The following is a 12,817-nucleotide window of genomic DNA, read 5'->3' on the forward strand; positions in this document are numbered from 1 at the left end:
CCCAGCACGGCTTATAAGGTGCCAGTGGACACTGGTACTGCCAGGCCACAGTGGGACAGAGTAAAACCAACATCAGAGACTACTCCAATCTCAGGTGCGAATGAATCTGAGAATCCACCACAAGTGGAATTAAGACGTTCACAAAGGATTCGCAAGCAACCAGAAAGACTTATACAAACCTGTTAAATTAGTCAGGGGTTAACCATGGTTAGAGCATACTGGTTAATTAAAACATAGTACCTAGTAAGGGTTATTGTTTAAGAATTGCATACGGCAATCTTAAGGGGGGAGGAGTGTAGTAACCTGGGAGGTTATGAGTAACCTGATCCACCAGGTGGTGCTGTGGCAATTGCTCTCCTGAGTTAAGTCTGATCTGTACTGTGGTACTCTTTGTTTATGCTGCCTCATGGCAGAAGCTTTTATGTGCAAGGGTTGATTAAACCATGTTACGGAGTTAACCTGTGTCTGTCTCCATCTATGGCCAGCTCAAGATACCACAGATGTCATCGCCAGCAGCGCAGCGCTACCGGTTAGCACCACCACTAACCTCCCGCTGAATTTTGCAGGAGGCGTGGGCAGTGCCGTGCCCGGGCGCTAGTTGGTTTGCGCCCCACTTAGCGCCCTCTTAAGGTGCTAACGGGTGGCGCAACCAACTGAATTTTTCCCCCCATTTCTCTTAGATTTGTGTCTCCAGTTAAAAGTTAGAAATGAAGCCACGGATTTCTTTACGGGAACTCAGAAAAGGCTTAACGCCAGGGGAAAATAGTTTAAGAAGCTGCCACGGCTATTTCCCATTGCAGTAAACTGACTGTACATTGTACAATGCTCCACTGACAGAATATTGTCTTAATATCTGAAAATGGATGCCTCTGGTGTAGGTAGTTCTGGCACTGCAGACAAGCATAGGCTGCATGCATTCGCTGAAAACCGGCACTTGCCATCTGTCAAGAATCCTCTTCTGACAGGCCTTCATCTGGTGGGAAAGTTTCGCTGCTCAGGCCGCAGTTATAATTGCAGTCGGGGCCTGATGACATCATCTGACCCAATCTGCATATTTAAAGAAGGACCCCACCGGCTTTGGTCAGTCAACTTAGCTGCCTGTCCGGAAATGCCGTTTAAAAAATAAAATCGGCAACAGCGGGATCTGGGTGGGACATTGGCGAGTAAGTCACCCATTGCATTTTACCTACTTATCCACCCGGTTTCTGCCGACCGGGTAGGGTTAAAATTTCCCCCACACCCTTCCTCATGTTGAGCAGGAATCTTCCCCCACATTCATTGTCAGTGAGGAAAACAATCAGCTTTTAATGATCTATGGACTTCCTATAGCCATACGTTATAGTCATTATTTTGCTAGAATATTCAGGATACAATATTTCATAATTGTTGCTGATTTTGGCCAGCTTGCTTATGAAGTTCCACTATTGGACTGAACTGAATAAAAGGAGTAAGTGGGTGATGAAAGAAGTGAGCAACAAAGTGCGGTGTAAGTTACAGAACGTCAGCATTCAATAGGTACAAACAATGGCATTTGTTCTGTCAGCTGTTGAATTATTATAACATTTTATATTATAATATTTTAACATAACATATACAGCTTTTCTTCCTCTGGCAAAAACTCCTTTACATCTGTTTGTACTGTAAAATTAAGAGCATAGTGGGACCTGATAATATAAAATAATATGCAGTGAAAAACCCATACTTCCTCTGTTTATAAAGAGTGAGAATGACCTTGTAACTTAAGTCCTACTAAATAACAATAAAACCACTCTTTGTCTGCCTCCCTTGGTAGCACTCTTACCTTTCAATTAGAAGATTGGGGGTTTAAACACTTTGGGGGAAAAGTTCAGTATCGTCCCGTTTGGGGCGCCATTATTGGCTGTGCGCAAAGTTTAGCGCCTGGCGCTAATTACCGCCTCCGACAGCAAACTTGGCTTTTATTGCTCCTGGAAGTGATTGGAGCGCTAAATCAGGCGCTTCACACCTGTCTTAAGGCACAAAGGCCGAGGAGTGAGGCGCTACCTCAGAGCGCTGGCGAAGCAAGGAAGGGCAAATCAAAATAAACCTGCAAAGTGCTGCTCAGTACTCAAAACTCCTTCACACAGCATTGAATCTCTCCAGAAGTCTCTCTCTCTCTCAGAATGCGTGGTGCAAAAATGTCACCAACAAAAAAAGGCAGGAAGTGGTCGCCTTTAAATAGCGCTTCCCCAGTCCCTTTCTGACTGCAAAATGCTCCCCTCAACCTGTCGTTGCTAGCGGCAGGCGGTAAGATAGGGGGCGCCACTCAATATCTGGTCCGGGGCGCTACCGGGGCGTTGCGCACTCGACTGACATCACAATCTGCCGGCGCAGGAGATCATGGCGGTAGTGTTTAGCGCCGCCGCAAAATGTCTAGTTAATTTCGCGAGCGGCGCAAACATCGCCGCGCCCGGCCTCTAGTTGCTTTGCGCCCCATTAGTGCCCCCTTAAGGCGCTAACGGGAGGCGCAAACAACTGAATTTTTCCCCCCAAATCTAGGATCACACTTCAGTGAGGGAAGAAGTGCTTTGCCAGAGGTACCTTTTGGAGGTGTTAAACTCAAACCCTGTCTGTTTGGGTGAATGTAAAAGATCCCATGCGCTACTTGAAGGAGAGCAGTGAGTTCTGTAGATGCCCTGATCAATATTCTTCCCTCATCCACCTCTACCAAAAACAGATTAACTGGTCATTCATCTCATTTGCTGTTTGTGGGACCTGGATGTACACACTTAGCTACCTCATTTGCTTACATAACACAATGTTGTACTTCAAATGTAATTCATTAGTTGTGAAGCACTTTGGAATGTCCCGAGGATGCAATAAGATGATATATAAATGCGGTGGTATATAAATTCAAGCTGGCTCTTTCACTAAGGTGACACAGGCTTGCAGCATGGGTGGACAAATGGCAAATTAAATTCAATATAGTGAAGTGTAAGGTGGTGGGAGGAAAAAGAGGCCATTTATTCCTTGGAAGGTAAGAAACTGAATGGGGTAGAGGAGCAAACAGACCTAAGAATACAAATAGATAAATCACTAAAAGTAGCAACATCCATTGATACGGTCATAAAGAGTGCAAACAAAGCACTGAGGTTCATTTCTAGAGGAATGGAATGCAAAAGCAAGGAGATAATGTTACATTTATATAGAACCTTGGTTAGACCACACTTGGAGTAGTGCGCAGTTCGGGTCTCCATACTACAAAAAAAGGATATTGAAGCACAAGAGAAAGTGCAGAAAAGATTTGCAAGGATGTTACCAGAAGAGTAGATGCAACTATCAGGAAAGATTGAGCAGACTGGAGCTCTTTTCTCTGGAAAAGAGAAGACTAAGAGGATAGCTGATAGAGGTCTTTAAAATTATTAAACGGTTCGATAGAATGGATGTGGAGAAACTGTCTCCACTTCTGGGTGAGTCCAGAACAAGGGGCATAAATATAAGATAGCCACTAACAGATCAAATAAAGAATTTAGGAGGAATTTCTTTACACAGAGAGTGGTGAGAATGTGGACCTCACTGCCACGTGGAGTGGCTGAAGCAGAGAGCATCGACATATTTAAGGGGAGGCTTGATGCATACATGAGGGAGAAGAGAATAGAGGGATAGGGCGGCAGGGTGGGAATAGGTCATTGGAGTGGGAAGGGGCTTGTGTGGAGTATAAACACCAGCATCAACCAGTTGGGCCGAATGGCCTGTTTTTGTGCTGCAGATTCTATGTAATGTAATATATTGAAAATTGTAGTATATCGCTTCAAAAGTGTAGCCTACCACTTCAGAATTTCAGCCTACTACTTCAGAATCATATCATACTATATTGCTTCTGAACTGTACTCGAATGTCAGTGTCTTACTATACCGCTTCAGAACCATGCTAAACTATTTCAGTGTTACCTCTTTCACTTCAAAAGTAACATGCCATACCATGCCCTGTTATAATTGTATAAACATATACAGGAAACTTTCGATTAACCGGCCACTAAATAACCGCTCTATCCACCGGCAAAATTCAGGAGTCGGTTCAGGTAACTTTTTTTACTTTTAGTTACTTTTTTTTACTCCATTTGTGGCTGTGCAAGAGTGTAGCTGAAGCTGTTGCTGAGCTACAGAGACGCTTGCAACTTGTGCCGATTGTTTTGACGGTAACAGGGTTTGTTGCTTTATACGGAGCTCTGAGCTCCGTATCTTTTACTATAGCGTTCAGTTATCCGGCATTGTTGATGGACCGGCACCAGGTCAGTCCCGTCCGTGCCGGATACCAGAAAGTTTCCTGTATTTTGAACAACACAGGAGGAGGAACTAAGTGAACACCAGTACCTTGCCCAAAGCCTGGCTGAGGACAATCACCTAATCCAACATGAAAAAATGTGTCTGTCAAGACCAGCAGGCCAGGGTTAAATAGTTAAATACCTTTTTATATAGATAGATTATTTCACCCTTTCACATAAATTCTCAATGATTTTCCAACAGGGAGTGATCAGATGATCATATGTCACAGAACACTTAAGCCGCACTCACTGTTTTGTACCTGAAAGCAATTGTATGTTACATAAGATGTAGCAGCAGGAGTAGGTCATTCGGCCCCTCGAGCCTGCTCTGCCATTCAATAAGATCATGGCTTATCTGATCTTGGCCTCAACTCTACTTCACTGCCCGCTCCCCATAACCCTTGACTCCCTTACCTTTCAAAAATCTGTCTATCTCCACCTTAAATATATTCAATGACTCCGCCTCCACAGCTCTCTGGGGAAGAGAATTCCAAAGATCCACGACCCTCTGAGAGATGAAATTCCTCCTCATTTCCGATTTAAAAGGGTGCCCCCTTATTCTGAAATTATGCCCCCTAGTTCTAGATTCCCCCACGAGGGGAAACATCTTCTCTGCATCTACCCTGTCAAGCCACTTCAGAATCTTATGTTTCAATAAGATCCCCTCTCATTCTTCTAAACACCAATGAGTATAGGCCCAACCTGCTCAACCTTTCTTCATAAGACAACCCCTTCATCTCCGGAATCAACCTCGTGAACCTTCTCTGAACTGCCTCCAATCCTTCCTTAAATAAGGAGACCAAAACTGTACGCAGTACTCCAAGTATGGTTTCACCAACGCCCTGTACAGTTGTAACAGGACTTCCCTACTTTTATACAAAAGCAAAATACTGCGGATGCTGGAGATCTGAAATCAAAACAGAAAATGCTGGAAACACTCAGCAGGTCAGGCAGCATCTGTGGAGAGAGAAACAGAGTTAACGTTTCAGGTCGATGACCCTTCGTCAGAACTGGAAAAAGCTGGAGATGGAACAAGTTTTTAAACAAGTAAAGGGCAGGTAAAGGGGGGAGGGGAGGAAAGAACAAAAGGGGGTCTGTGATAGGATGGAAGGCAGGAGAGATTAAGAGACAAAAGGGATGATGGTACAAGGTAAAGGGAGATGGTAATGGGACAAGTTAAGAAACAAAAAATGGCTCTAGATGAAGTGTAAATGGCACTGGCATCTAGAGCCAGCTTTTGTTTCTTAACTTGTCCCATTAACATCTCCTTTTGCCTTGTACCATCATCCCTTTTGTCTCTTAATCTCTCCTGCCTTCCATCCTATCACAGACCCCCTTTTGTTCTTTCCTCCCCTCCCCCCTTTCCCCTGCCCCTGCACTTGTTTAAAAACCTGTTCCATCTCCAGCTTTTTCCAGTTCTGACGAAGGGTCATCGACCTGAAACGTTAACTCTGTTTCTCTCTCCACAGATGCTGCCTGACCTGCTGAGTATTTCCAGCATTTTCTGTTTTTATTCTCTACTTTTATACTCCATTCCCTTTGCAATAAATATGTATTGTTTATTTGTCTGACTACATTCTGCATATTCTGTTAAAACATTTAATTTAAATCAGAAGTATAGAGCTATTAAAATCTTGCCCTTGCTATGTACCACAATCTCACAGGTCTGCATATGAGTTAATAGTTAATCTTTGATTTCTAGCTGCTGCAAGCATTCTACTAGAATTTCTCATCATTGGCCTTCAGCAAGCATGAAACAGTTCTTAACTAAAATAAACTCATTCGAACAAGACAGTTATTATTGCTTTCTACCAGTCTTGCTCACCAAGTTACTTGTACCTTCACTTTGTAATACTAACACAGAGAGTAAAATATGGCCCTCACTTTATAAGCTCCAATATGAATTAAGACAGAGTTGTGAGAAATTGCTTGACTTTTGTTTAAGCAGTTTTGCATTAATTTTACTTTGTCTCTTGAACTATTGGAAAGCTGCTTGAAGTACGTTTTCTTTATCTTTTTAATCAAACATTATGGTTCTGTACTCTTTGTACTAACAACATTTAATGACTATAGAAAATAAAACCATCTGTTATCTCTTTTCTTGAATGGCCTCAATCCTGTTTTTGATTTTATGGTTTTTTTTTTTCTGAACTATGTTGTGCCAGTAATTCCAAATGGATATACCACTTGAATGTGAAATTTATTGGTACCATATGAGAAACAGTTTTAAGTTTGTGATTTAGAAATTGAAACACCAAGTGGTCACTTTTGCAAGTAATCCTATAAATTGCTGAATTAAGTAATAAACTATACATTTTACTGTAGTAAACCAGCACATTTCAGTCAAGTCCTCATCAACTTTTAAAGTTGTTTTGTGTGCTAGAATTATCGTAACAAATCAAGAAAAAAAGAAAAGTGTATAGAGGTACTTTTGTTCAAAGTACTCCCCATTATCTATTAAAACAATTAATGAAGATTGTCTCGAATTATATGTATTTTTAAAACATAATCAGACACCCACAATGTCAGATCTCCTTGTCTCCAGACTGCTTCAGTTATGTCATTGACGTGGAGCAGCCTCATGCATCCTGGAGCAACTCCATTGAAAGTAACCAGCCTGTGCCTTTGGATTGGGCTGCGAGGTGATCTGGAGCAGCCTGAGCTTGAGCTTGAGCTTCTGGCTCAGTATACAGTCATTTATAAAATTCAAGTTGATCCAGAGGTCTCAAAGCGATGGTAGCAGTTAAAGAAAATGAAAGTGTTGTTAGAAGTCTTCTTGGATTCCTTTCTGGTTTCAAAATTAATTAAGACTTTGCTGTTCGGAAGACACTTCCACAAGATTTGTTCAAAATTAATTGGAAAGTTTCAAAGGGATTGCAGTCACAATAGTTTACAAGACCAATCATCATATGAAGAATGGATCTGAGCTCAGTGCTCATGAGTGAGTAACTACATTTCCCAGGTCATATTCTCTCCTGTGATCGCTCATTGTGTTCCTCCTCATTGCTATAGTGATGCTGTCAATCATATAATTTTGTGCATTAAATGGGGAAGCTTATTGTTTGGCAGCAACTAGCAGGGTTTTGGGTGGAAGAGGGATGGAGATTGAAAGTTGGACAGAGAAGTGGGATGACACCACTCTTGAAAATGTAGCACTCCTACAGTACTCCACTGGGACGTCAGCCTAGATTATGTGCTGAAGTCCCAAAGTGGGACTTGAGCTGAAGACCTTCTGATGGAGTGTTACCTATTGAGCTAAGCTAGTATAAGATTATTTTATTTTAACTTTTGTGAGGGTGAGACTCCCTCTTTTTAATATATTTTGTCTGTTCCCCTTTCTTGATGTAATAATGTTATTAATAAATGATTAGTGCTTTTATGGTTTTAACAAATATATTTGGTTAGAGAGCTTGAGATAACATAAAAACATAAGAAATAGGAGCAGGAGTAGGTCATACTGCCCCTCGGGCCTGCTCCGCCATTCAATAAGATCATGGCTGATCATCGACCTCCACTCCACTTTCCCGCCTGATCTCCATATCCCTTGATTCCCCTAGAGCCCAAAAATCTATCTATTTCAGCCTTGAATATACTTAAAGGCTCAGCATCCACAGCCCTCTGGGGCGGAGAATTCCAAAGATTCACAACCCTTGAAGTGAAGAAATTCCTCCTCATCTCGGTCTTAAATGGCCTACCCCTTATCCTGAGACTATGCCCCCTAGTTCTAGACACTCCAGCCAGGGGAAACAACCTCGCAGCATCTACCCTGTCAATCCCCTTCAGAATCTTGTATGTTTCAATGAGATCACCTCTCATTCTTCTAAGCTCCAGAGAGTATAGGCCCATTCTACACAATCTCTCATCATAGGGCAGCCCTCTAATCCCAGGAATCAATCTAGTGAACCTTCGTTGCACCACCCCCAAGGCAAGTATATCCTTCCTTAGATAAGGAGACCAAAACTGTGCACAGTACCCCAGGTGTGATCTCACCAAGGCCCTGTACAATTGTAGCAAGATCTCCTTACTCTTATACTCCAACCCCTTTGCAATAAAAGCCAACATGCCATTTGCCTTCCTTATTGCTTGATGTACCTGCATGCTAGCTTTCTGTGTTTCTTGCACGAGGACACCCAAGTCTCTCTCAACACTAACATTTGAAAGTTTCTCACCATTTAAAAAATATTCTGTTTTCTATTCTTCCTACCAAAGTGAATAACCTCACATTTCCCTACATTATACTCCATCTGCCACCTTACTGCCCACTCACTTAGTCTATCTATATCCCTTTGCAGACTCCTTGGCTGCGATTATTTTCTATCGATGCGGCTTGGGGGGCGGGACAGCTGCCTTCCGTGGTCCAGTCCTGCCCCCAACGACATCAGACGCACAGACACGATTTTGCGTCAGTTAGCCTTGTTAAGCCTGACCTGCCGGCCAATTATGAGGAAGCCGGTGTCAGATGACATCAGTTGATGATGTGTCATCTGCCGGTTTTCTTAAAGGGGTCACGCCAATTTTTTTTGACAGCTGATTTTTCAGCGTTTGATAGCATTGAGGTGCTGCAAACACTGACAATCACTGTACAAAGGTGAGCCCTTGCACCCAGATTCTCCAGTGATTCCCTCCTTAGGCTAGAACATTACAGGAGACCCACAGCACGCCATACTTACCTAGCGTGGTGTCCGGACCTGTCAAAATATAAAAAGCCACTTAACTGCCTGTTAACAACCTGTTAACAAGCAGTTAAGTGCCTATAATCCTCTTCCCGCTGCTAGGTGTCGGGTCCATGCGCAAATGGGGGACACAACACCTGGGAAGATTGTTTGGAGGCGGCTTGACAGTGGGTTTCTGACCCGCTGTCAATCTTTGCTGGATGTCCCGCCCCCTGAGCGCCGGCAAACTTCGGGCCAAAGTGTTCTCCTCACAGCTTACTGTCCCACCTAGCTTTGTATCATCAGCAAACTTGGATACATTACACTTGGTCCCTTCATCTAGGTAATTAATATCAAATGTAAATAGCTGAGGCCCCAGCACTGATCCTTGCGGCACCCCACTAGTTACAACCTGCCAACCTGAAAAAGACCCATTTATCCCTACTCTCTGTTTTCTGTCCGTTAACCAATCCTCTATCCATGCTACTATATTACCCCCAACCCTCTATAATGAAAAAAAAATGTTACTTGTAGTGTCATAATATATTTCTTTATAAAATCTACCTCTACCCGCCACCTCCCCAACCCCTGCTACCGCTAGCCCCAGTGTAACCAAGAGCTAAACCACAGCAGTGATGCTCAGGTGATATGTGCACTCTCAAATGTGGAACTGAGTCATGCAAACCAGAAGATCCCAAGTTCAGTGCTCCGGCTATGCTGATCTCAGCAGGGTGGCAGTAGGGAGCGCAAAAGTTGGGCCGCGATTTTATCGATCGATGCGGCTTGGGAGCGGGTCAGCTGGTTTCTGGGTTCCAGTCCCGCCCCCAACTTCATCCAGCCCACGGACGTGATTTTATATCAATTGGCCTTGTTAGGCCCGCCCTGCGGGTTTGCCGGCCAATTAAGAAGAAGCCGGTCAGATGACATCATTGGTGACGCGTCAGCTGACGGTTTTCTTAAAGGGACCATACACATTTTTTCTTTGACAGCTCATTTCTCAGTGTTTGACAGCATTCAGGTGCTGCAAACACTGACAATCACTGTACAAAGGTGAGCCCTTGCACCCAGGCTCTCCAGTGACTCCTTAGGCTAGAACAGATGGCAGATGCAGGTGAGGTTACAGAAGCGATCTGTCACTGGTGAGAGAGGTTCTCCCAATGAGGTGGGACTACACACATAATGCACACTTGTCACCTACAAAAAGTGTAAATGCATTAAAAATGATTTTCCCAACATTTTCTTACCTCTGAAACTCACCAGTGTACCATTGGATCCTTCACACCACTTCTGCAGCTGTCATCAATGCAGAAACATTACAGTAGACCCACAGCATGCCACACTTATCTAGCATGGTGTCCGGACGTCGGGAAGCCCACAGTAGACCTGTCAAAATTGCAAAAAGCCACTTACCTGCCTGTTAACAAGCAGTTAACAACCTGTTAACAAGCAATTAAGTGGCTATAATCCTCTTCTGGTAACTAGTGGGGTGCCACAGGGATCGGTGCTGGGGCCTCAACTATTTACAATCTACATTAATTACTTGGATGAAGGGACCGAGTGTAATGTAGCCAAGTTTGCAGATGATACAAAGATGGGTGGGAAAGCAAGTTGTGCAGAGGACTCAAAGAATCTGCAAAGGGATATAGACAGGCTAGGTGAGTGGGCAAACATTTGGCAGATGGAGTATAATGTGGGAAAGTGCGAGGTTATCCACTTTGGCATGAAAAATAAAAGCAAACTATTATTTAAATGGAGAGAGATTACAAAATGCTACAGTTCCGAGGGAACTGGGGGTCCTTGTGCATGAAACACAAAAGTTATCATGCAGGTACAGCAAGTAATCAAAAAGGCAAATGGAATGTTGGCCTTTATTTCAAGGGGGTAGGAGTATAAAAGCAGGGAAGTCCTGCTACAACTGTACAAGGTATTGGTGAGACCACACCTTGAGTACTGCGTACAGTTTTGGTCTCCTTATTTAAGGAAGGATATACTTGCATTGGAGGCAGTTCACAGACGATTCACACAGTTGATTCCTGAGATGAGGGGGCTGACTTATGAGGAAAGGTTGAGTAGGCTGGGCCTATACTCATTGGAATTTAGAAGAATGAGAGGTGATCTTATTGAAACATATAAGATACTGAGGGGGCTCAACAGGGTAGATGCAGAGAGGATGTTTCCCCTCGTGGGGAAATCTAGAACTTGGGGGCATAGTTTCAGAATAAAGGGTTGCCCTTTTAGAACTGAAATGAGGAGGAATTTCTTCTCTCAGAGGATCGTAAATCTGTAGAATTCTTTGCCCCAGAGAGCCGTGGAGGCTGGGTCATTAAATACATTTAAGGTGGAGATAGACAGATTTTTACAAGATAAGGGAGTGAAGAGTTATGAGGAGCGGGCAGGGAAGTGGTTTTGAGCCCAAGATCAGCCATGATCTTATTGAATGGTGGAGCAGGCTCGAGGGGCCAAGTGGCCTATTCCTGCTCCTATTTCTTATGTTCCCGCTGCTAGGTGTTGGGTCCATGCGCAAATCGGGGACCCGACACTTGGGAAGATTGATTGGAGGAGGGTTGATAGCAGGTTTCCTGCCCACTGTCAATCTTTGCGATTTTGCCGGATGTCCCACCTCCAAACCCGCCCCCTGAGCACTGGCAAAATTCCGGCCTTGGCCTCTGTGCCCCTGGGATAGGGAGGGGGAAAGTTCCTCCTGCTGATTTCTTTCCATTAACTCTTGCGGGGAAACTACACACGTGGACCTTGGCTAAAGTCAGGATTGGTGCTTAGCCACAATGCCCCATGGCCATATATCCTGCCAAAACTAAAACTCAATGCCTTGGAATGTCTAGGCTCAGCCATACAGAATGGCCAAATTACAGAAAAGTGGCCAGTACCCGTAGAACTATATACCAGAACAAGGCAGTGCCTTCAGGAAAGGAGGGGGGAGGGGATAAAGAAAACTGGAGGGCGAGGAGAGATAATATACAGGAGAGGACTTTTGTTTGTGATAGAGCCAAAGCAAAATCAGGGTAAAAGATACTTTTGTCACCATGGGCAACAAGTATCCAATAGAGTCAAACCTTCTCTGTGAGTTTTTTTTTACAAACAGAATAATTAAGTGCTTTATGTTTGGGGCTTTCATTCAATACTGAAAGTAGTCTTCCAATTGAACTTTTGGCTTTAATTTATCGAGGACTACTATAACACAACATGCTATTTGTTTGAAGGAAAATGTAAAAGGTGGGAGAGAAAAGGGACAACAGCCATAACATTTCATACAATAAACTTTTTTATTTCATAAAAGTCAGAGGTTTTACATTGCTGTTTAATGCCAAAGTGGAAGAAGGTTTATCCTGCAGTGTGAGACAAAGCAAGCCACTAAGTAGAGGTCACCAGTCAGCTCCTCAGCACTTTATCATGAAATTCATATAATTTTAGTAACATTCAGAATATTTCTAATGTGCACAGCATATTGAATTAACTTTTTTGTGGAAACTTATGAGAAAAAATATGCAGGATTGCTGGAGCCATTTGCTATATGGGTTACAGCCCACACTACATGAATGGGAATAGCTTTATTCAAAAGTTTAAAGTTTAGGGTTCAGACAATGCGTCAGGAAGCCATATTTTACAAAAACGTTTGTGGAGAATATTCCAAATATCCTTCCTTGAAATTATTGTCAACATTTTTCAGTATGGTACTTTTGTCTTTTTTCACAACATTTTTCAACTACAGGGCTCAAAACCTTTTTACAACAATTGTTAAAGGTATTATTGGGAGGGCCACTTTTTTATTCCCAAGTACTGCCAGCCATATATAATTAAGAGAAGAAGATTGTTCTATTTCAATTCTAGAAGTTAATTAAGAGTTTACATCATTCTGTCTCATTCA

General features: G+C 43.1%; 1 protein-coding gene across 2 annotated transcripts in view; it reads left to right on the forward strand.

Annotated features, from left to right (window-relative positions):
• LOC147115226 (uncharacterized) overlaps positions 1 to 12,817 on the forward strand; it is a 228,720-nt gene that overhangs the window by 113,592 nt on the left and 102,311 nt on the right. The window lies entirely within an intron of this gene.

The sequence above is a fragment of the Somniosus microcephalus genome, chromosome 7 (genome assembly GCF_052327205.1).
Source record: "Somniosus microcephalus isolate GS21.2 chromosome 7, FLI_Smic_1.0, whole genome shotgun sequence".
Classification (NCBI taxonomy): Eukaryota; Metazoa; Chordata; class Chondrichthyes; order Squaliformes; family Somniosidae; genus Somniosus; species Somniosus microcephalus.